General features: G+C 43.6%; 1 protein-coding gene across 2 annotated transcripts in view; it reads right to left on the reverse strand.

Annotated features, from left to right (window-relative positions):
- Positions 1 to 24,102, reverse strand: part of RAB7A (RAB7A, member RAS oncogene family) — a 64,065-nt gene extending 39,963 nt beyond the window's left edge. The window contains exon 1 of one of the 2 annotated variants that reach the window (XM_056524833.1): positions 24,080 to 24,102. The gene's annotated coding sequence lies outside the window, so the exon portion shown is untranslated. Of the gene's footprint in view, positions 1 to 4,492; positions 4,650 to 24,079 lie in introns of those variants that run through there. The other variant, XM_056524831.1, reaches the window with a different exon arrangement.
- Between the last annotated feature and the right edge of the window lie 2,087 nt (positions 24,103 to 26,189).

Below are 26,189 nucleotides of genomic sequence, written 5' to 3' on the forward strand. Positions count from 1 at the left end.
TGCCAGCACTGTTAAGGGAACTGTGGAGCCCGAGCTCGGGGCGTCTTTTGCTTTCGCTTTATCGGCTGGGAGTATGATCTAAGGAATTTAGGGGTAGTTGTGCCGGCTGCTCGCTTCTGTGTGTTGCTTGTGATTATAGTAGTTATATTCTTGTACATAGGGGCAGTATTATAGTAGTTACCGTATATTCTTGTATACAGGGGACAGTATTACAGTAGTAATATTCTTGTCTACAGGGGGACAGTATTATAGTAGTTATATTCTTGTCTACAGGGGACAGTATTACAGTAGTAATATTCTTGTAAACAGGGGACAGTATTACAGTAGTTATATTCTTATATACAGTGGATAAACGTGTCTGTAAAAAACACAGCAAAGCTTCTCATGGGATAATAGTCCTTGAGATATATATGTACCCTTAAGTATAGGTTGGAGGATAGGGGGCAATCTTGCTCACTTTTTGTGGTTGTGTGCCAGACACAACCACCTATGACTTTGTAGTGTCGGTGCAGCCACCCGGGCCTCGGTAATTAGGAACCCTCCGCCGAATGAAGAAGCTTCAAATGGATAGGTAAAAAAATCCACAGGGTCTCAACACAATCCTTCAGATGAAGTCACATTACGTGATATGTAGGAAAGTAGTCCATTTATTGAAGTGCCAAACAAACGCATTTCAAGGCCTCACTAGCTTCTTTATCAATTTTAAAATTGCATGTACAAGCAGTAAAAACAATGTGCTTCTAAAACTAAAAAGGCACTAAGGAGCGAATGACTGATAGGTACCTGACGTCAGCACTCCTGCCGGAAAGCAGGAGAGTGACGGACTCTGTAAACAATGTTCAAAGCATTGCCACTGGTAATGTCCACAAAAAGCTATTTACTCGTACCGTGCACATGCGCGAGTCATTAGATACACTGCTCCCTATGATAAGCATTGGACCCTTAGTTACACTCCGCTTGCTGCCTCTCTTATGCGCATGCGCGCTGTCTCCACTGAACCTCCGCTATTAAGGCCCGTTGACAGCTGCTCCGTGCTTGTCATGGAACGAATTCCCTTCCCATTACACACACCCCTTGCATGGCACTAGGTGCCGATCAGGTAAGGCATATGGAGACATGATATATTACTTTGCATGCTGTTTTACATACTAAACTTGCTAATGACCGGCGGCAATGCTTTGAACATTGTTCACACAGCGTGTCACTCTCCTGCATGTCATCATTCGATCCTTAGCGCTTTTTTAGCTTTATAAGCACACCGCTATTACTGCTTGTAAAAGCCATTTTAACATTGATAAAGAGGCTAGTGAGGCCTCGAAACGCTTTTGGCACTTCAATAAATTAACTACTTTTCTACATATCATGTATGTGAAGTCATCTGATGGATTGCGCCGAGACCCCATGGATTTTCTTTTCCAACTATCCATTTGATGATTCTTGTATACAGGGGGGGCAGCCTTACAGAAGTTATATTCTTGTGTATACAGGGGGGGCAGCCTTACAGAAGTTATATTCTTGTGTATACAGGGGGGCAGCCTTACAGAAGTTATATTCTTGTGTATACAGGGGGGCAGCCTTACAGTAGTTATATTCTTGTGTATACAGGGGGCCAGCCTTACAGTAGTTATATTCTTGTGTATACAGGGGGCCAGCCTTACAGTAGTTATATTCTTGTGTATACAGGGGGCCAGCCTTACAGTAGTTATATTCTTGTGTATACAGGGGGCCAGCCTTACAGTAGTTATATTCTTGTGTATACAGGGGGCCAGCCTTACAGTAGTTATATTCTTGTATATACAGGGGGCCAGCCTTACAGTAGTTATATTCTTGTATATACAGGGGGCCAGCCTTACAGTAGTTATATTCTTGTATATACAGGGGGCCAGCCTTACAGTAGTTATATTCTTGTATATACAGGGGGCCAGCCTTACAGTAGTTATATTCTTGTATATACAGGGGGCCAGCCTTACAGTAGTTATATTCTTGTATATACAGGGGGCCAGCCTTACAGTAGTTATATTCTTGTATATACAGGGGGCCAGCCTTACAGTAGTTATATTCTTGTATATACAGGGGGCCAGCCTTACAGTAGTTATATTCTTGTATATACAGGGGGCCAGCCTTACAGTAGTTATATTCTTGTATATACAGGGGGCCAGCCTTACAGTAGTTATATTCTTGTATATACAGGGGGCCAGCCTTACAGTAGTTATATTCTTGTATATACAGGGGGCCAGCCTTACAGTAGTTATATTCTTGTATATACAGGGGGCCAGCCTTACAGTAGTTATATTCTTGTATATACAGGGGGCCAGCCTTACAGTAGTTATATTCTTGTATATACAGGGGGCCAGCCTTACAGTAGTTATATTCTTGTATATACAGGGGGCCAGCCTTACAGTAGTTATATTCTTGTATATACAGGGGGCCAGCCTTACAGTAGTTATATTCTTGTATATACAGGGGGCCAGCCTTACAGTAGTTATATTCTTGTATATACAGGGGGCCAGCCTTACAGTAGTTATATTCTTGTATATACAGGGGGCCAGCCTTACAGTAGTTATATTCTTGTATATACAGGGGGCCAGCCTTACAGTAGTTATATTCTTGTATATACAGGGGGCCAGCCTTACAGTAGTTATATTCTTGTATATACAGGGGGCCAGCCTTACAGTAGTTATATTCTTGTATATACAGGGGGCCAGCCTTACAGTAGTTATATTCTTGTATATACAGGGGGCCAGCCTTACAGTAGTTGTATTCTTGTATACAGGGGGCCAGCCTTACAGTAGTTATATTCTTGTATACAGGGGGCCAGCCTTACAGTAGTTATATTCTTATATACAGGGGGCCAGCCTTACAGTAGTTATATTCTTGTATACAGGGGGCCAGCCTTACAGTAGTTATATTCTTGTATACAGGGGGCCAGCCTTACAGTAGATATATTCTTGTATACAGGGGGCCAGCCTTACAGTAGTTATATTCTTGTATACAGGGGGCCAGCCTTACAGTAGTTATATTCTTGTATACAGGGGGCAGCCTTACAGTAGTTATATTCTTGTATACAGGGGGCCAGCCTTACAGTAGATATATTCTTGTATACAGGGGGCCAGCCTTACAGTAGTTATATTCTTGTATACAGGGGGCCAGCCTTACAGTAGTTATATTCTTGTATACAGGGGGCCAGCCTTACAGTAGTTATATTCTTGTATACAGGGGGCAGCCTTACAGTAGTTATATTCTTGTATACAGGGGGCCAGCCTTACAGTAGTTGTATTCTTGTATACAGGGGGCAGCCTTACAGTAGTTATATTCTTGTATACAGGAGGCCAGCCTTACAGTAGTTATATTCTTGTATACAGGGGGCCAGCCTTACAGTAGTTATATTCTTGTATACAGGGGGGCAGCCTTACAGTAGTTATATTCTTGTATACAGGAGGCCAGCCTTACAGTAGTTATATTCTTGTATACAGGGGGCCAGCCTTACAGTAGTTATATTCTTGTATACAGGGGGGCAGCCTTACAGTAGTTATATTCTTGTATACAGGGGGCAGCCTTACAGTAGTTATATTCTTGTATACAGGGGGCCAGCCTTACAGTAGTTATATTCTTGTATACAGGGGGCAGCCTTACAGTAGTTATATTCTTGTATACAGGGGGCAGCCTTACAGTAGTTGTATTCTTGTATACAGGGGGCAGCCTTACAGTAGTTATATTCTTGTATACAGGGGGCAGCCTTACAGTAGATATATTCTTGTATACAGGGGGCCAGCCTTACAGTAGATATATTCTTGTATACAGGGGGCAGCCTTACAGTAGTTATATTCTTGTATACAGGGGGCCAGCCTTACAGTAGATATATTCTTGTATACAGGGGGCAGCCTTACAGTAGATATATTCTTGTATACAGGGGGCAGCCTTACAGTAGTTATATTCTTATACATTGTGGCCTTATTAGACATTCTTATACATTGCAGTACTATAATAGATTGTTAGGCTTCAGTATAACACAATACTGCTGTGCACCATCTCACATATTGACAATAGTTTCTGTAAGGCAGCAGTATGTGCAGAGGGTTGTCACCCCCTCCCCCACACTTTCCAGCAGGGGGCGTTAATAAGCTCAAGAGAAAGTGAAATCAGTGTCCATCCTGTGGTATTATGGGATACAAAAACATACGATAACAAAATTAAAAAGTAAAAAAAAAAAAAAAAAACATAGCTCACGTGACTCGCTGTATAAGCGGAGTCGTTGTCACTGGGGTTTCCCTTTAAGCGGCAGTATTGGGGGTGCAGGGACACAGGGCGGGGATTTCAGATGGGGTAACGGGGGAGGTGGCTGTCCAGGATAGGTCTTTATGCGGGGTCTCCCCACCCAGGGCCTCCCTGCATCTCCCAGACCTCCCCGGGGGGTCGTACACAAGAAAGAGGCCTCCCCTCTGCCCGCTGCGGTGTCACCCGTCACTGTCCCGGGAGGTGCCGCCCCTCTTACCCGCGGTGAGTAGATGCCTAGCGTGCGTCTAGTCGAGTACCGGGCCGCTCCTGTTCTCTGCCGGACCCGCTGCTGCTGCTGAGGTTGCTGCTGTCCGCTTCCTCCCTGCCAACCCTTCTCTTCCCAGCGGAAGTGACAAGCAGTCATGGGGCTGCTGACGTCACCTCCTCCTCCTCCACGTCGATTGGTGGGTTTTGAGAGGGAGGCGGGGTTAAGGGTAGATCACATGATGTGCTGTGTCACTTTCTCTCGGCCATATTACCTGATGCGAGGTATCCTGATCTGGATAGGGAGAAGGAGGAGGCCTTGTTTGTCTGGGGGAAACCATAGAACCAAGCGGAGGCTGAAGAATTGCAGTCCTGATAGGATGTACAGCAGGCAGAGCTGTGTATAAGGCTGGAGCCCACATACGGTGTCACAGCCCCAAGGTGTTCGTACACAGCGTATATACAGCATCTCACCCCCCCACATTCTTCTAAATATTTTATTATATCTTTTCATGTGACAGGACTGAAGAAATAACACTCTGCTACAATGTAAAGTAGTGCAAAGCCTGTATAACAGTGTATGATGTTGTGTCCCAGGGCTCAAGTCCTGCAGGAACGCGTGGGAACTAAGTTCCTGCACTTTATCTACACCGTTCCCATTAGCACCAGCCGTTGAGTGGAAATCATGGGTGAGTTCCTGTACTTTATTCCCCAGGACTTGACCCCTGTTGTGTCCCCTCAAAATAATTCAACATACAGCCATTAACCCCTTAAGGACCCAGCCAATTTTCACTGTAGGACTCGGCCATTTTTTGCACATCTGACCACTTTAAACATTAATAACTCCTGGATGCTTTTACTTGCATTGTTTCTTGGTGAAAAATTCCAAAATTTGATGAAAAAATCGAAAATTTGGATTTTTTTTTAACTTTGAAGCTCTCTGCTTGTAAGGAAAATGAATATTCCAAATAAATAATATATTGATTCACATATACAATATGTCTACTTTATGTTTGCATCATAAAGTTGTCATGTTTTTACTTTTGGAAGACACCAGAGGACGTCAAAGTTCAGCAGCAATTTTTCACAAAATTTTCAAAATCGGAATTTTTCAGGGACCAGTTAAGGTTTGAAGTGGATTTGGAGGGTCTTCATATTAGAAATACCCTACAAATGACCCCATTATATAAACTGCACCCCTCAAAGTATTCAAAATGACATTCAGTAAGTGTGTTAACCCTTTAGGTGTTTCAAAGGAATAGCAGCAAAGTGAAGGAGAAAATTTAAAATCTTCATTTTTTACACTCGCATGTTCTTGTAGACCCATTTTTTTAATTTTTACAAGGGGTAACCCCCATCTCTTCTGAGTATGGAAATACCCCATGTGTGGATGTCAAGGGCTCTGCTGGCGCACTACAATGCTCAGAAGAGAAGGAGTCACATTTTGCTGAAATGGGGGGGGCATGTCACATTTAGTGCCAAAACAGCAAAAAAAATTACATTTGTAAATAAATTTCTTTGGAGTAAGGACATACCTCATATCTGGGCGTAGATCGGCTCTGCTCACTGGTCACGGAGGAACAGGAGGGCAGTCAGGGGCCTGGAGCTTCTAGACAGCTACCTATGGAGCCAGAACAGTGGGACCCCCCCCCCCCCCCTCAAGGGGCATTACATGGGGTACACTAATAACTAACAAGGGGTACAGTGGGACATCAAATTATAAAACAGATTATGTTCCCAGAATGATGACCCAGAGCATAGCCAAAACTAAAAAATATGCCCACCCCAAACCCTATGCTCTGAATCATCACTCTGGGAATGTGATGTGTGTGGCCGTCCCTAACCTGTTCCCTCAAATGCGCACCCGCTCAGGTGGAGAGTATTTGAGGCAACATAAAAAGTCCCCGATGACAGTGACCCATGACCCATTTTTGGAAAAAAATACCCCCAGAGGTCTTATCATGTTTTTTTTTTTTTGTTTATGAAATAGTTTTTTTGGAATAGTTTTTTTGGAACTTTGGAATCTACTCTGGACTTGGTACATTGGGGTCAAATTATGGAAAATTAAAATGAAGAGGGAAAATTTAGTACTCCATGGAAGTGTGATACTCCCTGAAGCAATCCTTATTGCAGAGGCCCGGATGATCAGGGCAAGTGTCACATTGATAGGTGGTATCCTTCCGAATCCCCCTCCTGTTACACACTCTGCATTTTTTTCTGGGATCGTCCCTTCTTTCCAGTGTGGGGGACTTCACCTGGAAAGTGTTGGCCTGGGACGATCCTGGCGCCTATAACCTCAGTTCCTTGGGAAATCCGGCCTGCTCTTTCCCGGTCAGCAAAGATCAGGACCTTTAGGACTTCTTCTTGGAACTGGAGGTATGTCCCTGTGTTGCCACCGTTCCGGTACAGTACAAAAGCGTTGTACATGGCAACCTGTACCATGTAGACTGCAAGTTTTTTGTACCATACATGTGTTTTCCGCATAGCCATGTATGGCTTGAGGACGTGATCAGAAAGATCACCTCCCCCCATATACTGATTGTAGTCCAGAATACAGTCAGGCTTGAGGACCGTTGTTGTGGTACCTCGCACAGGGACAGGTGAGCTGCCGTTACCATGAATAGTGGTCAGCATAAGGACATCCCTCTTATCCTTATACTTGACCAGCAACAGGTTTTCATAGGTAAGGGCACGGGACTCACCCTTGGGAATAGGTGTCTGGATCAAATTTAGAGGGAGGCCTCTCTGGTTTCTCCGCACAGTCCCACAAGCGGACGTGGATCTGGCGGCAAGGGATGTGAAGAGAGGGATGCTGGTATAAAAGTTGTCCATGTACACGTGGTAACCCTTATCCAGCAATGGGTACATAAGGTCCCAAATGATTTTCCCGCTAACACCCAGAGTGGGGGGACAATCTTGGGGTTCAATACGGGAATCACGTCCCTCAGACACTCTAAACTTGAGAGTGCACCCGGAGGTACTCTCACAAAGTTTATAGAGCTTCACGCCATACTGCGCCCGCTTCGAGGGACTATACTGGCAGAACATGAGCCTCCCCTTAAAACTGATAAGAGACTCATCAACCGAGAGCTCCCTAAGCGGTACGTAGGCCTCCAAAAATTTGGCCCCAAAGTGATCGATGACCGGCCTCACTTTGTAAAGCCGGTCATAGATGGGATCACCCCTAATAGGGCTCGGGTCACGCAAAAAAAATGTGGTGTACTCTAGGGCCCTATTAGGGGGTATCGGGGGGGGGTAACTTTTTTTTTTTACTCTACTACATGGATTTTCCTACCTTTCCCTCTGGTGGATTCTGTCCCTGATCTAGGGGATCTTTGGGTCTCCTGAGGTGATCCGATGGGTGCAGAGGGGGGGTCCCTGGCTCCTCTTGCAGCTCTGACCGCTGGCTGGACCCAGCTAACGGTCAGTGCTGCAGAGGATGCCGTTTAACCCCTGCCGGCTGCTATTGGCTGGACGATTGTCCAGCCTATAGCAGCTCTCCTGGGGGGGTGGCTAAATCGCCACCTCCCCATAGATACAGTAGGTGATAGGGGGTGTATTCTACACCCCCGATCACCTAGTATCATCGGGTCACACGTGACCCGGAATTGCGCAAATCGCAAGTGCGATTTCACTTGCGATTTGTGCCGATCGCAGACATGGGGGTGTCATCATCTGATGACCCCCCTCGGCATTTGCGCGGGGTGCCTGCTGATTGATATCAGCAGTCACCCCAGTCCGATCCCTGCCCGGCGCTCAGCAGGGACCAGAATTCCCACGGGCGTACCTGTACGCCCTGGGTCCTTAAGACCCAGGTACAGAAGGCGTATCCATACGCCCTAGGCCCTGTACGGGTTAAAGAAGTAGTCCAGTATTGGAAAACTGATCCCCTATCCTAAGGATAGGGAATAAGTTTCAGATTGCTGGGGGTCCAACCACATCTTCCATACGGGGCCCCGGTTCTCCAGCCAGATAGCATGTGTCGACCATTGCACAAAGCGGCAGCTGACACGCCCCCTCAGTACAACGCTATGGGAGAGCCAGAGCGCTGCCTTCGGCAATCTCCGGCTCTGCTGTAAAGCTGTACTGAGGGGGTGTGTCAGCTGCCGCTTCGTGCAATGGTCGACACATGCTATCTGGCTGGAGAACCAGGGCCCCGTATGGAAGATCGGAGGTCCCGGTGGTTGGAACCCCAGCGATTTGAAACTCCTCCCCTATCCTTCGGATAGGGGATACGTTTTCCAATACTGGACTACTTCTTTAATGTTTAAAACTCTGCAACAAAAGTGAGTACACCCCTAAGTGGAAATGTCCACATAGGGCCCAAAGTGTCAATACTGTCAATATTGTATTGTAAGTGTCATTATTTTCCAATACTGCCTTAGGGTACGTTCACATGTACAGGATCCTGCACAGATTTGATGCGCAGGATTTTCTGCTGCAGATTTCAATATAAACTAAATGACTGAGCACAGCTTCTAATCTGCAGTTACAAATCCTGAGCATCAAATCTGCACAGGATCCTCTATGTGTGAATTGACCCTGTACGTGTGAATAGACCAGAGACAGAGCGGAATTTACGCTGCGGAAAATCCGCCGCAAGCCCCATTGAAGTCAGTAGGGACTGCGGCGGATTTTCTGCAGCGTAAATTCCGCCGCGGACAATCTGCTATGGACAGCCCAGAAGAGCCCGCCCCTTTCTAATACACTGCGGAAAACCCGCCAAAAACGCACCTTTACTCTGCAAAAAATCGGTAATTGGGTGGCTACACACTAAATGAAAGTGTAATTTGTTTAACCCCTTAAGGACTCCAAAGGATAGGGGATAAGATGCCTGACCGCGGAAGTCCCGCCACTGGGGACCCCTGTGATCTTGCACGTGGCACCCCGTTTGTAATCAGTCCCCGGAGGGTGTTCGCTCTGGGTTTGATTACGGGCGACCACAGGGCCGACGGCGTGTGACGTCACTCCTCCGCCCCCGTGTGACTTCACGCTCCGCCCCTCAATGCAAGCCTATGGGAAGGGGCGTGATAGCTGTCAGGCCCCCTTGCATAGGCTTGCATTGAGGGGCGGAGCGTGACGTCACACGGGGGCGGAGGCGTGACGTCACACGCTGTCGGCCCTGTGGTCGCCCGTAATCAGACCCAGAGCGAAACACGCTCCGGGGACTGATTACAAACGGGGTGCCGCGTGCAAGATCACGGGGTCCCCAGCGGCGGGACTCCCGCGATCAGGCATCTTATCCCCTATCCTTTGGATAGGGGATAAGATGTCTAAGCACCGGAGTACCCCTTTAAGGACAATTTTATTTTTACGTTTTTTGTTTTTTCCTCCTCGCCTTCAAAAAATCACAACTCTTTTATATTTTCATCCACAGACTAGTATGAGGGCTTGTTTTTTGCGCGACCACTTGTCCGTTGTAATGCCATCACTCACTTTACCATAAAATGTATGGCGCAACCAAGAAAATACTATTTGTGTGGGGAAATTAAAAAGAAAACCACAATTTAGCAAATTTTGGAAGGTTTCGTTTTCGCGCAATACAATGTACAGTAAAAATGACATGTGTTCTTTATTCTTTGGGTCAATACGATTAAAATGATACCCATGATTACATACTTTTCTATTACTGTTGCGCTTAATAAAAAATCACAAACTGTTTAGCCAAATTAGTACGTTTAAAATCCCCTTAATTTGAAGACCTATAACTTTTTCATTTTTCCGTATAAGCGGCACTATGAGGGCTCATTTTTTGCGCCGTGATCTGTTGATACCATTTATTGATACCATATTTGCTTATATAAAACTTTCAGTACTTTTTTTATTCATTTTTTTAATAAAATGTTATAAAAAAGCAGCTATTTTGGCATTTTTTTTATTTTTACGTTCACGCCGTTCACCATACGGTATCATTAACACTTTTTTTCAATAGTTGGGATATTTACGCATGTGGTGGTACCAAATATGTATAGTAAATATTTTTTTTACACTTTTTGGGGGTGAAATAGGGAAAATAGGGCAATTTACATTTTTATTGGGGAGGGGATTTTTCAATGTTTTTTAATTTTTACATTTTTTAACGTTTTAAACTTTTATTTTTACACTTTAATAGTCCCCATAGGGGACTATTTATAGCAATCATTCAATTGCTAATACTGTTCAGTGCTATGTATAGGACATAGCACTGATCAGTGTTATCGGTCATCTTCTGCTCGATCGCAGACCAGAGCAGAAGACCCATGGAAGGCAGCAGAGGCAGGTGAGGGAACCTCCGGCTGCCATGCTGGATGATCGGATCGCTGTGGCAGCGCTGCTAACGATCCGATCATCCATTCAAAGTACCGCGATGCTGCAGATGCCGTGATCTGTATTGATCACAGCATCTGAGGGGTTAATGGCTGACGTCCGCACGATCGCGGATGTCCGCCATTACGGGCGGGTTCCTGGCTGCTATCAGCAGCCTGGACCTGCCGCGCATGACGCGAGCATCGCTCCTATGCTTACGGTTATGCTCAGGACGTAAATGTACGTCCTGGTGCATTAAGTACCAGCTCACCAGGACGTACATTTACGTCCTGCGTCGTTAAGGGGTTAAACCGAGGTACCTGGTTTATCTAAAATTTGCGTATTTTTATTTTAAATATAAGTAAACAAAAAGGCTGGTATCTGAGCAGGGACCTTGCTACAGATCCAGTTTATATAACATGAGTACAATGTAGATACTGGTTAATAAGTAAGAAAATGCAGTATATAAAAAAAACTATATAAAAAACAATGATGGTAGTTTGGAGCATGACACCTAACTGAAAAATGTCTAAATATTGCATTGAAATCAATGTAGCAGCATTGATTGTATTAAAGTCAATATAGCAGCAATATACATAGGGCACCTTTGTTACTGTGTATAGCTCAAACAGTAAATGTCTCAAACAGTAACAGTAATGGGTTGTAGTAATAGTTTTAGGGTACGTTCACACTTATGCAGATTTGATGCGCCGGATTTTCTGCTGAAGATTTCAATGTAAACTAATTTCAGCTTCTAATCTGCAGTTACAAATCCTGTGCATCAAATCTTCACAGGATCCTGTACGTGTGAATTACAGTATTTCGCTGGGAGATTCAAATGCTTGCAGTTCAAAATCACATTCATTGCTAGCATTTTTCTTTTACACTCTATGGGGGATATTTATCAATAATGGTCTTGGCTGGATAATTTTTTTTGTTTGTCTGGATGCGTGTTTTTTGGCGGAGTTGCGCCAAATTTATCAAATTGTCGCAGTGGCCATGATAAATTTCACGCAGATCTGCTCCCAGATCATTTTTTACCGCCGCTTTCAGATCATGTCTACCCTGCTTCTGAGGAGCTTGTTACTCTGTGTGTTTGTCTATATTTGTTTTAGTTTTAACCCCTTAAGGACCAGGCGTTTTTCGTTTTTTGCACTTTCGTTTTTTCCTCCTTACCTTTAAAAAACCATAACTCTTTAAAGTTTGCACCTAAAAATCTGTATTATGGCGTATTTTTTACAGCACCAATTCTACTTTGTAATGACATCAGTCATTGTACCCAAAAATCTACGGCGAAATGGAAAATAAAATCATTGTGCGACAAAAAATCATAACTACATGCAGGAAAATTTATACGTTTAAAATTGTCATTTTCTGAGCCCTATAACTTTTTTATTTTTCCATGTTCAGGGGGCTATGAGGGCTCATTTTTTGTGCCGTGATCTGAAGTTTTTGCATTGATCAGACTTTTTGATCGCTTTTTATTCATCTTTTCATGATATAAAAAGTGACCAAAAATACGCTATTTTGAACTTTGGAATTTTTTTGCGCGTACACCATTGAACGTGTGGTTTAAAAAACAGTTTTTTTTTATTCTTGGAAATGCCGGGTGATTCAAACTTTTATTAGAGGAAGGGATCATTGAAAGGCTTAATGATTTTTTTACACTTTTCTTATGCCATATTATAGCCCCCAGGGGGGCTATAACATTGCATGTACTGATCTTTACCACTGATTGATGCATCTCCATAGGAATGCATCAATCAGTGTTTTCGGCGATAGAATGCTCAAGCCTGGATCTCAGGCTTGAAGCATTCATTCGGTGATCGGACTGCAGGAAGGAAGGTAAGAGACCTTCCTCCTGTAGTACAGCTGTTCGGGATGCCGCGATTTCACCGCGGCGATCCCAAACAGCTTCCTGAGCTAACCGGCACATTTTACTTTCACTTTTAGACACACGGCTCAGCTTTGAGCGCGCGGCTAAAGGGTTAATAGGGCGCGGCACTGCGATCAATGCCGCGCGCTATTAGCGGCGAGTCCCGTCTTCACTATGATGCCGGGCCCGCCGTGATATGATGCGGGGTCACCGTGGGACCCCGCGTTATATCACAGGAGCGGGACTAGGGGCGTAAGTTTACACCCTTGGTCCTTAACAGGTTAAGGCAAATTAATGTCTAAAAGAAGGCCTGCAAAGAGAGTCTCCCTCACATTTGAGTAGTGGTTTACTTTGCCGCAGGCCAGGAAGAAAAAAAAAATTGTGATCGAGAGACGGAGGTTTTAGTTGAACAGGTTTTTTTTTAACCTCCAGCTGTTGCAAAACTCCAACTCTCAGTATGCCCTCGGCTGTCATTGCATGCTGAGAGTTGCAGTATTGCAACAGCTGAAGGCACACTGGTTGTGAAACAGAGTTTGTGTCCTAACTCAGTGTTTCGCAACCATTGTGCCTCCAACTGTGGCAAAAATACATCTCCCAGCATGCACTGAGAGACCTTACATACAGAGAGTTCTAGTTTTGCAACCGCTGGAGGCACACTGGTTGCGAAACACTAAGTTAAGTAACAAGCTCTCAGTGTTTCGCAACCAATGTGCCTCCAGCTGTTACATAACTACAACTCCCAGCATGTATGGTCTGTCAGTGCATTCTGGGAGTTATAGGTTTGCAGACAGTTTTCTGCTGCAAGTTTGAGATACGGCAAATTTTCCGCCGCAGCTTAAACTCCCTCACTGTGAACCCCCCGCCCATGTGAATGTACCCTAAAAACACTACACTACACAAAATTAAAAGTAAAAAACTACATATACACACCCTTAAACAGTCCCTGTCCCCCAGTGTATTCTACGGCACTGTTTCCAAAACGGAGCCTCCCGCTGTTGAAAAACAACAACTCCCATTATTGCCGGACAGCTACTGACTATTAAGGCATGCTGGAAGAAATGTAATTTTTTACACTAACATGCTGGTGTTGCCCCATACTTTTAATTTTCACAAGCGGTAAAATGAAAAAAAAAAAAGACCCCCAAAATTTGCAACGCAATTTCTCCTGAGTACGGAAATACCCACCCCATATGTGGATGCAGAGTGCTCTGCGGGCGCACAACATGGCTCAAAAGTGAGAGCGCACCATGTTCATTTGAGGTCTAAATTGGTGATTTGCACAGGGGTGGCTGATTTTACAGCGGTTCTGACATAGACGCAAAACAATAAATACCCACATGCTGGAAACTACACCCCTCACAGAACGTAACAAGGGGTATAGTGAGCCTTAACACCTCACAGGTGTTTGACGAATTTTCGTTAAAGTTGGATGTGAAAATAAAAAAAAAAATAAAAAAGTTTTAGGGTATGTTCACATGTACGCAGATTTGATGCACATGATTTAAAAAATTTTCATTTTCACGTCCAACTTTAGCGGAAATTTGTCAAACACCTGCGGGGTGTAAAGGCTCACTGTACCCCTTGTTATGTGCCTTGAGGGGTGTAGTTTACCAAATAGTTTTTTTTTGCTTTTCTGGCACCATAGGGGCTTCCTAAATGCTACATGAAAAACCATTTCATCAAAATTTGCTTTCAAAAAGCTCAAGGGCGCTCCTTCTCTTCTGAGCATTGTAGTCCACCAGCAGAGCACTTGACGTCCACACATGGGGTATTTCCATACTCAGAAGAAATGGGGTTACAAATTTTGGGTGACATTTCCTCTTATTACCTTTTGTAAAGATGGTAAATTTGGGAAAAAACACAGCATTTTGGTGAAAAAAATTTATAATTTCATTTACATATCTGACTTTACCGAAAAGTCGTCAAGCACCTGTGGGGTGCTAAGGCTCACTGTACCCCTTGTTACGTTTTTTGAGGGGAGTAGTTTACCAAATATTTTTTTTTCTGTTCTGGCACCATAGGGGCTTCCTAAATGTGACATGCCCCCCAAAAAACATTTCAGAAAAATTCATTCAAAATCCCATTGTCACTCCTTCTCTTCTAAGCCCTCTAGTGCACCAAAAGAGCACTTTAAATCCACTTATGAGGTATTTCCTTAATCTAGAGAAATTGGGTTACACATTTTGGTGGCTTTTTCTCCTTTTACCCCCTGTAAAATTACAAAAACTGGATCTACAAGAACATGCCAGTGTAAAAAATGAAGATTTTACATTTTCTCCTTCACTTTGCTGCTATTCCTGTGAAACAAGGGTTAACACACATTCTGAATATAATTTTGTATACTTTGAGGGGTGCAGTTTTTATAATGGGGTAATTTATAGGGTATTTCTAATATGAAGACCCCTCAAATCCACTTAAAAACTGAACTGGTCCCTGAAAAATTCCGATTTTGAAAATTTTGTGAAAATTTGAATATTGCTGCTGAACTTTGAAGCTCTCTGATGTCTTCCAAAAGTAAAAACATGTCAACTTTATGATGCCAACATAAAGTAGACATATTGTATATGTGAATCAATATATAATTTATTTGGGATATCCATTTTCCTTTCAAGTAAAGAGTTTCAAAGTTTAAAAAAAATGCAAAATTTTCCCATTTTTCAGCAAATTGTGGAATTTTTCACCAACAAATTATGCAAGTATCGACAAAATTTTACCACTAACATAAAGTAGAATATGTCAGGAAAAACAATCGCGGAATCAGAATGAAAAGTAAAAGCATCCCAGAGTTATTAAAGGGGTACTCCGGTGAAAACCTTTTTTCTTTTAAATCAACTGGTGGCAGAAAGTTAAACATATTTGTAAATTACTTCTATTAAAAAATCTTAATCCTTCCAGTACTTATTAGCTGCTGAATGCTACAGAGGAAATTCCTTTTTTTTTTTTGAACACTGATGACATCACGAACACAGTGCTCTCTGCTGACATCTCTGTCCATTTTAGCAACCATGCATAGCAGATGTATGCTAAGGGCCATGGCCGGATCATCATTGGTGCTCATGGAGCACCTGCTCCGGGCCCCGTGCCCGCAGGGGGCCCCGTCACATTCGGGACATCCCTGCGGGCTGCTTAGTAGCGGATCGGGGCCCCCGATAGCCCGGCCGCGGCCACTTTAAAACAGTGACCAGCGGCGGCTGCTGTGGGCCCGCCCCGGACTCCTCCTGCTTTTTCTATATTTCATATTTCCTTACCTGGCCGCGCTCGGCAGGCTCAGGTGATGCGTCGGGTCTTGTGGGCTCCTCTGCACAGCGTCAGGGACATCACTCCTCATTTCCGGCAGCCGCACCGCTACAGGGCACTGTTTTCTTCATTACACCCCAGCGCTGCAGGAAATGACGAGTGACGTCCCTGACGCTGTGCAGAGGAGCCGCAGGAGACGTAACTCGTCACAGTCCACGAGACCCCACGCTACCTGAGCCTGCCGAGCGCGGCCAGGTAAGGAAATATGAAAAATAGAAAAAGCAGGAGGAGGGAGAAGCAATGAGCAGGGGAGGATGAGTGGGGGAGGATGATGAGGGAGGGGGGGGGGGGTAATGACGAGGGGGGGGTAATGATGAGCAGGGGGGGGGAATGATGAGCAGGGGGGGGGATGATGAGCAGGAGCAGGGGGGGGTAATGATGAGCAGGGGGGGTAAGGATGAGCAGGGGGCGTAAGGATGAGCAAGGGGGGTAATAATGAGCAGGGGGGTAATGATGAGCAGGGGGGGTAATGATGAGCAGGGGGGTAATGATCAGCAGGGGGGTAATGATCAGCAGGGGGGGTAATGATGAGCAGGGGGTAATGATGAGCAGTGGGGGTAATGATGAGCAGGGGGGTAATGATGAGCAGGGGGGGTAATGATGAGCAGGGGGATAATGATGAGCAGGGGGGATAATGATCAGCAGGGGGGGTAATGATGAGCAGGGGGGGTAATGATGAACAGGGGGGTAATGATGAGCAGGGGGGGGGATGATGAGCAGGGGGGTGATGAGCAGGAGAAAACACAGTCTCTTGAAGGGTTATAATGATTGTTGTCTTTATACAGAGGATGAGGATCGGCTGGCAAAGTGAGGAACCAATGATGTCCAGGCGTCAAACTTTACAGAGGAAGCTGGATCTGGAAGAAGACCTGGCGTCTGGACCAGATGAAGAAGAAAAGGAAAGACAAGAGAAGACGTCTCCTGTGAGTCATTTTATGTTTGTGTATTCTCCTGACTGTCCCATTAGATCTCTCGTCGCTTCTAAGTTTTGCAGTAATAATGGATGACACTGTATATGAGGCTCCAGCTGTTACAAAAGTACAACTCCTATAATGCCTGAAGCTCTCCAGACATAATGGGGGTTGTAGCTTTGCAACAGCCGCAAAGAGTGACCTGAACTAAAGTGATTTTAGACCATGCAGCCCGTTTTATTTTAACAGGGGCCTGACTCCTGTTCCACTCAGTGGAAGGGAAGGGGGACTGTCGGGGGGGGGGGGGGGGGGGGGGGGGCATCATAATGAAGTGCTCCGTCTTCCAGGCAGCCTTAATCTGGCCCTGCTAAGGGCAGCATGGTGGCTCAGTGGTTAGCACTGCTGCCTTGCAGTGCTGGGGACTTGGATTCAAATCCCACTAAGGACAACAATAAATAAAGCCTTATTATTATTATAATAACGTCAGCAGAGAGAACTGTGCTCGTGATGTCATCAGAGAGCATTCCAAAAAGAAAAGAATTTCCTCTGTAGTATTTAGCAGCTAATAAGTACAGGAAGGATCAAGATTTTTTTATAGAAGAAAAAAGGTTTTCACCGGAGTACCCCTTTAATGCTTTAAGTGACAGTTTTTTTTTTTAAATCAACTGTTGCCAGAAAGTTAAACAGATTTGTTAATTACTGCTACTAACCCCTTCCCGACCCATGACATACATGTACGTCATGGGTCGGCTCCCATTCTATAACGCGGGGCCACGAACAGCTGTAGGACACGAGGAGGGTCCCCTTACCTGCCTCCTGGTGTCCGATCACTGTTAATGACTCCTAATGATGACTGCTCAGTGCCTGAGATCCAGGCATGAGCAGTCAAGCGGCAGAATCATTGATCAATGGATTCCTATTGATCAATGGTTAACAATGCTCAATGTAAAAGATCAGTGTGTGCAGTGTTATAATCCCCTATGGAAGCTATAACACTGCAAAAAAAAAAAAAGTTTATAAATATCATTTAACCTCTTTCTTAACTTTCTTAATAAAAGTAAGAATCACCCCCCTTTTCCCATAAAAAAAAAAACCTAGTGTAACTCAAAATAAACATATGAGGTATCGCCGCATGCGGAAATGTCAGAATTATAAAAATATATTGTTAAATAAACCGCACAGTCAATGGCATACACGCAAAAAAATTCCAAAGTCCAAAATAGCGTATTTTTGGTCACTTTTTATATCATGAAAAAATTAATAAAAAGCGATCAAAAAGTCCGATCAATAAAAAAATGGTACCGCTAAAAACTTCAGATCAAAAATGAGCCATCATACCACTCCGTAGTTATAGGGGTCAGAAGATGCCGTATAAATTTTTATGCATGTAGTTTCTTATTTTTTCCAGAAGTACGACAAATCAAACCTATATATATATAAGTAGGGTATCATTTTAATCATATGGACCTACAGAATAAAGATAAGGTGTCATTTTTACCAAAAAATGTACTGCGTAGAAACAGAAGCCTCCAAAACTTACAAAATTGTGTTTTCTCTTCAATTTTGTCGCACAATGATTTTTTTTTCCCGTTTTGCCATAGATTTTTGGGTAAAATGACTGATGTCATTACAAAATTGAATTGGTGGCGCAAAAAATAAGCAATCGTATGGATTTTTAGGTGCAAAATTGAAAGAGTTATGGTTAAATTGAAAGAGTTATGGTTAAGGTAAGTAGGAAAAAAACGAAAGTGCAAAAACGGAAAAACCCTGGATCATGAAGGGGTTAAAAAAAATGTCCATCCAGTACTTATTAGCAGCTGTATGCTACAGAGGAAATTTTTTTCTTTTTTAATTTCTTTTTTGTCTTCTCCACAGTGCTCTCTGCTGACACCTGATACCTGTATCAGGAACTGTCCAGAGCAGGAGAAAATCCCCATAGCAAACCTATGCTGTTCTGGACAGTTCCTGACTCAGCAGAGAGCACTGTCAACAAGACAAAAAAGAATTTCCTCTGTAGCATACAGCTGCTAATAAGTACTAGAAGGATTAAGATTTTTTTCTGTCTGTGTCAGGAACTGTCCAGTAGGAACAAATCCCCATAGCAAACCTATCCTGCTCTGCACAGTTCCTGATACAGACAGAAGTGTCAGCAGTGAGCACTGTGGTCAGACAAAAAAGAACATACAGCAGCTGATAAATATTGGAAGGATTAAGATTTTTTAACAGAAGTAATTTACAAATCTGTTTAACTTTCTGTCACCAGTAGATTTGAAAAAAATAGTTTTCCACCGGAGTAGCCCTTTTAACTGATGGCCGGAGGGTCCCTACCTTCCTCCATGCTGTCCAATCTTCCTTCTTTGGCTCCAGGCTGCTTTGGCAGGCTAGAGCAACAGATTGCAGATAACACTGATCAATGCTGTGTAATAGCCCAGTACTGATAAGTGTTAGGAATCAAAAGATTCCATGTTATAGTCCCCTATGGGGACCAAAAAAAAATGTACAGAATAAAAAAAAAAATAAAGTAGTAAATCTGTATATCCCCTCGCCTTAATAAAAGTTTGAATCACTCCCTTTTCCCATTTTATAAATAAAATAATGTAAAAAAATATATATAAACACGTGGTATCGCCACATGTGTAAAAGTATGAAACATTAAATATAATGTTAATTAAACCGCACAGTAAATTGCATAAACATGTATAAATTGGGTATCCTTGTAATCGTATGGACCTACAGAAAAAAGATAATGTGTCATTTTTACACAACCCCCTAAAATTTGCATAATGGCAAATAGGGAACTGCAAAATGACATATCCACTTGGTGTTTTTCAGTTTGGCATTTTTTTTATCCTTTTGGCGTTTTTCAAAAACGACCTCTTGTTGAGACTTGTTTTTAAGGAAGTTTTTAAGGAAAATCTTGGCGTTTTCCGAAAAAAACTCAAGAAAAACGCCATGTGTGGTTTAACTTTGGGGTTTTTTATTATTTTTTGGATCCAAAAAAGTGATGGAGATACCTTTTTTAATAAAATTTTATAGGGTACCATAAAAAAATACCGTAATTAAAAAGATACAGTAGTGATGGAAAAATTGTATTTAACGAAATGTATCTTTTCTATGACAAAATTTTTATGTTCAATTTAGGGATCAATTTATGTGGGCGGGCAGGGCACAAAAAATGTAGCCGACAATAATAAAAATGTAGTGTGTGTGTGTGTGTGTTTTTCACTTTTTTCTTTTTCTTTTTAATTTTTTTAGGTAGTACTACTACTCCCAGCATGGAACACACTGTTTCATGATGGGAGTAGTAGTACCTGTACTAATTGACTGATTGCCCCGGGTCTGTTGCGATCCTTCTGTATCATTTATAGATACGGCCGGCTGCTCTTTTATGGTCCCCTGGTTCCAGCCAATCACAACTCTCTGTGGGAAATATGAATAGGTGTATATATATACGTCAGTGCAGGGGACCATAGAAGAGCGGCCGCCCGCCCGCATCTATACATTATACAGGACCATTGCATCGGGTGTCTGTCTCCGCCGTGATCCTCTTCCTGGTTGCCGGTGGTCGGCGAGTTATACTGTACTCAGCCAATAACCGGCTGCAGCGAAGTCCCGACTTGGCCGGTGATAGGCTGAGCGGCAGTGTGAGAAAGCTTCAAGACACACAATTCTTCACTACACTGACACCTGCTGCCGAGGCCGAAAATGTCACACTGCCGCTCAGCCTATCGCCGGCCGAGTTGGGACTTCACTGCGGCCGGTGATTGGCTGAGTGCAGTATGACTCGCTGATTACCGGCAACCAGGAAGAGGATCGCGGCGGAGACCAGAGAGGGTTACCGGAGGCACCGGGGGAGCGAAGGAAGGTATGTATCTTTTTATTTTCTTACTGCCGGCAGTATGGAGGACAATTTTTGTATTTTGGAGTTCTCCTTTAATGCAGGTACTACAGCTCCCAGCATGGAGCAGAGTGTGCTCCATGTTGGGAGTAGTAGTACCTGCAGTTAAGGACAGATCACAGCAGGTGTCACTCCTGACACCCGATGCGATATTCCTATCTATTGCAGAGATGCAGAGCGACTCTGTACATCGCTCGCATCTCTGCACTATACCCCGGCCGGCCAGTGATATGAATAGGACGATTGCATCGGGTGTCACTGATTCATATTTCCCTCTGAAAGTGGGGATTGGCTGCAACCGTCCGGCCAATCCCCACTCTGGGAGGAAAATATGAATGAGTGATGTGAATATCTATTCACATCACTGGCCGGCCAGAGTACAGAGCAGAGATGTGAGTGCTGTGCAGAGCCGCTCCGCATCTCTGCAATAGATAGGAAAATCTTTTTATTAGTACAGGTACTACTACTCCCAACATGGAACAGTCTGTTCCATGCTGGGAGTAGTAGTACTACCTAAAAAATAGAGAGAAAAAAGTGAAACACGCACACTTTATTAAAAATGTATAAAAATTTTGCTATAAAAAAAAAATATTTCATTAAATACAGTACAGACCAAAAGTTTGGACATACCTCATTCAGAGTTTTCTTTATTTTCATGACTATGAAAATTGTAGATTCACATTGAAGGCATTAAAACTATGAATTAACACATGTGGAATTATAGACATAACAAAAAAGTGTGAAACAGCTGAAAATATGTCATATTCTAGGTTCTTCAAAGTAGCCACCTTTTGCTTTGATTACTGCTTTGCACACTCTTGGCATTCTCTTGTTGAGATTCAAGAGGTAGTCACCTGAAATGGTTTTCACTTCACAGGTGTGCTGGTGTGGAGGAGGAGATGTGATGGTGTGGGGGTGTTTTGCTGGTGACACTGTTGGGGATTTATTCAAAATTGAAGGCATACTGAACCAGCATGGCTACCACAGCATCTTGCAGCGGCATGCTATTCCATCCGGTTTGCGTTTAGTTGGACCATCATTTATTTTTCAACAGGACAATGACCTCAAACACACCTCCAGGCTGTGAAAGGGCTATTTGACCAAGAAGGAGAGTGATGGGGTGCTGCGCCAGATGACCTGGCCTCCACAGTCACCAGACCTGAACCCAATCGAGATGGTTTGGGGTGAGCTGAACCGCAGAGTGAAGGCAAAAAGGGCCAATAAGTGCTAAGCATCTCTGGGAACTCCTTCAAGACTGTTGGAAGACCATTTCAGGTGACTACCTCTTGAAGCTCATCAAGAGAATGCCAAGAGTGTGCAAAGCAGTAATCAAAGCAAAAGGTGGCTAGAACCTAGAATATGACATATTTTCACACTTTTTTGTTATGTATACAATTCCACATGTGTTAATCCATAGTTTTGATGCCTTCAATGTGAATCTACAATTTTCATAGTCATGAAAATAAAGAAAACTCTGAATGAGAAGGTGTGTCCAAACTTTTGGTCTGTACGGTAGGTTTTTCCCATCCCAACTGCATTTTTTTTTTTTTTTTGGTACCCAAGAAATTTAGAAAAAAAACACCAAAGGGGCCAAAAATGCAATTTCCCCTCAAAGGCAAAAACGCAAGAAAAACTGCCAAAACATAGGAAAAACCTGTGGCAGTTTTTCTGGTGTTTTTTTGAGCGTAAAAAAAAACAAGAAAAAAACAAAACAAGTGGAAACCTAGCCTGACTCCCTACATTTTGCACTTTTCCCTACGTTTTGCTTTTTTTTACACATGCTCTGAGTTGTGGGGTTTTCCTCAGCTCAAATCCACCACATTTTCTGTGGAAACCTTAGTAAATATGTTGGAATTTATAGAAAATGTTGGGGACACGCCCCTTTTTTGAAGGCCACCCCCCCCCCTTTCCACAACGGCCACGACCCTTTTTCGGGTTTTCAGTAAAATGGAGAGTTGGTCGGGTTTTTTTCAATTCTGGCGCAGATTCTGGCAAAGACAGAATCTGGCGCACTACCCGACAAAACAGATTGGGTTTACAATAGTAAATCAGGGCCATTGTCTTTAGCTGCAGTGCCTTGCATAACCATATGGCTGGAGTGCTGCCCTTCAGGAAAATTCTTAGGAGATGCATAGGCAAAACCTAACTACAGCTCTGGTCATCAGTATGTGCAGTGTCACACCAATACACTCATAGGGGGAGATTTATCAAAACCTGTGCAGAGGAAAAGTGGATCAGTTGCCCATAACAACCAATCAGATGGCTTCATTCATTTTTTAAAAGGGCCTCTGAAAAAGGGAAGAAGCTATTTGATTGGTTGCTATGGGCAACTGGTCAATTTTTCCTTTGCACAGATTTTAATAAATTTCCCCCTAGCCTTTAAGATAGACTCAATGATGAGTGAATCCAATTCCGGGCACCTCCTCTAATCCTCTGATTGAAGGTGTCAATGAGCCTGTCCACTTCATCCAATTCACAGCTCCACAAACTGTGGCGTGACTGTACCTGGTATTGCAGACTGCTGGGTTGGCAGCCAGCAAGCAGTGACCGGTAAGGGGCCAGGGTAGCACTGAAGCAAGGAGGAGGCTGGGTGCACTTGGGTGTAGTTAGGAATAGACCAAAAAAATTTGGCACAGCACGCCTTGTACAGTACAGTATGTCCCTCTTTCCAAAAATTGTAAGGTATGTAATTTCCATATATTCTGTTTACCAGCAAAAAAATAAAAATAAATTGAAGCCAGGAAGCCTAATGTCAGGTAAAGTTACGTCACACAACGGGATGTTATGTGACTTTATATGATCAGTCATTAGCTTCTCCTTATCTCTCCTGTGTCAAAGTTACTACTGTCCCCTAGTTTCCCTGTGTCACAGTCACTACTGTCTCCTTATCTCCTCTCTGTGTTAGTTACTACTGTCCCTCATCAGCCTCCTGTGTCACAGTTATATCTGTCCCTTCATTTCCTCTATGTGTGTTAGTTATTACTATCCACTCTTCTCCCCCCTGTGTCACAGTCACTATTGTCCCATCATCACCACCGATGTGACAGTTATTAGTGTCCTCTTGTTTCTCCTGTTTGTCACGTTCATTACTATCCCAACATCTCCCCTCGGTGTGTCAGTTATTACTGTCCCCTCATCTCCTCCTGTGTGTCAGTCATTACTCTCCCCTTATCTCCCCCTGTGTGTCAGTTATTTCTGCCCCCTCAACCCCCCCCCCCCCCCGTGTGGCACAGTTATTACTGTCCCCTCATCTCTACCCTGTTTGTCAGTTATTACTATCCTCTCATTGCCCCCCTAGCTGTCTTCTCAAAAAAAAAAAAATTTTTTACTTACCACTGTTCCCATACTGATCCCCTGTTCTGCCTCCAGTCTTCAGCATCTGATGACGACGCTTCAGTATCAGGAGACATCTGCAGCCAATCAGCAGTCTCAGTGGTGATGTGAGTACAGAGCGTGACTAATGTCCGCTTCTCATGTAGCTGTTCTAGCAGCAGTGTTGACTTTATTCTATACAGGTGCATGATCTTACAGGAATTACTGTGAACTACTGAGGGGACCTGGCTACCTAAAGGGGGAAACTACTGAAGGGATCTGGCTACCAAAAGGGGGAAACTACTGAGGGGACCTGGCTACCTAAAGTGGGAAACTTCTAAGAGGACCTGGCTACCTAAAAGACGAAACTACTGAGGGGACCTGGCTACCTAAAAGGGAAACTAAGGAGGCAACCTGGCTTTCTAAAGAGTAAACTACTGGGAGTGGGGGGCTGGCTACCTAAAGGAGGAAACTACTTAGGAGACCTGGCTATCTATAGGGGGAAACTACTTGGGGGACCTGGATACCTAAAGGGGAAAACTACTGAGAGAACCTGGCTATCTAACGGAGAAAACTATTTAGGGGACCTGTCTACCTTAAGAGGGAAACTAATAAGGCAACCTGATCCTGTGTACAGCTGTTATCTACCACTGTATGGTCCTGTATATAATCATTTATATGGTATACAGATGCTGGTATCTACCTCTATAAGGGCACTGTATGTAATAATTTATATAGTATACAGATCCTGTGTTCAGCTGGTATCTACCTCTATATGGTCACTGTAGGGGGGAATACTGGTCTGTGTATATAGCTTTTATTCAGTACAGTATAGTGGTATTATCCAGTTATTGTGTGGTGGTATATATTTCTTCCTTGTATACTGGTATTATTGGTCATGGAAAATTATTTACCCAAAGTTAAAGTGTTTCATATATAAATTTTAGTTTATTTTGTGTGAAGTGGTGCTGCAGGTGGAGAGATTTGGGTGGAATAGGGGTGGGGCAGAGGAGTGACCAGGGGCGAGCCTCTCAGGGAGCCATTGCTTTTTTGGTACGGGGCCCTGAGTGTTGTCAATCCTGTCCATCCCTAATAGTGTGTATTGTTAGTATGGAGGTAATATTTGTATTTAGTATATCAACAACGTTATAGGATAACTATATATGTACTATATTTTTTTTTATTTTGGGGGTGAGGTAGCGAAGTGCCCTGGGGCTTGTATCCCTGTATCTTCTAAGATCCTAGCTATGCCTCTGACTAATAGTACCAAGTACTATTGATAGGGTAGCTATCCTGGCATCAACTGCCAAGTATGGGTCTGATCTTTGTGCCAAATGCTTTTAATCTGGTATTAGTTGCTAATAATGCAAAGGGGTATTTCATGTCAAGTAATGGAGTTAAACTTGTAGGGAACACCAAGTTAAATATTTTTACAAACTTTTTTTTTTTTTTTAAGCAAATTTGCCACCTTCTTCTGATATTTCAGCTTTTTCCTCCCCTTGTTGGCAGCTCATTGCCTAGGTTAAAGACCACCACTCCACTATAGAAGCGGATGGAAAACCTGTCTTCAGTGCACTCATTGGGGGGTATTTATCAAAGGATTTATATGTTTTTTTTCACGTAACTTTGGCGCAATACTTTGGCGCAGTGTCTTTTTGCGCCAACGTTTGGTGCATCTTCTCCATTGTCATTTTTACAACTTTCTCAAAATCACACACGGTCCTGTGTGTGATTTCAACTGAATTCAATTCAGTAATTCATCATTTGCGCCAATCGATCTTTGGCGCAATTTTGGCGCAAATCCCCGCCAATAAATTTTGCTCATGGAAAACACACTTACCAATGTCAGAAAATGTAAAGGCGTCAAAATACATTAAAACATTTTTTTTGTGAAAGCAGAGAAGCCTCCAGGGCTGCTGAATACTATCCTGCGACATAGTTGTCTCTGAGGAACCTTCACCCTCCGTTGAGCCAGCATTGGACATGGCCACACAGGTTCAGGAAAGGTAAGCGCTAAAGCAGTGGTCTCCAACCTGCGGACCTCCAGATGTTGCAAAACTACAACTCCCAGCATGCCCGGACAGCCAACGGCTGTCCGGGCATGCTGGGAATTGTAGTTTTGCAACATCTG

This window comes from Hyla sarda, chromosome 6 (assembly GCF_029499605.1).
Source record: "Hyla sarda isolate aHylSar1 chromosome 6, aHylSar1.hap1, whole genome shotgun sequence".
In the NCBI taxonomy this organism is placed as follows: domain Eukaryota; kingdom Metazoa; phylum Chordata; class Amphibia; order Anura; family Hylidae; genus Hyla; species Hyla sarda.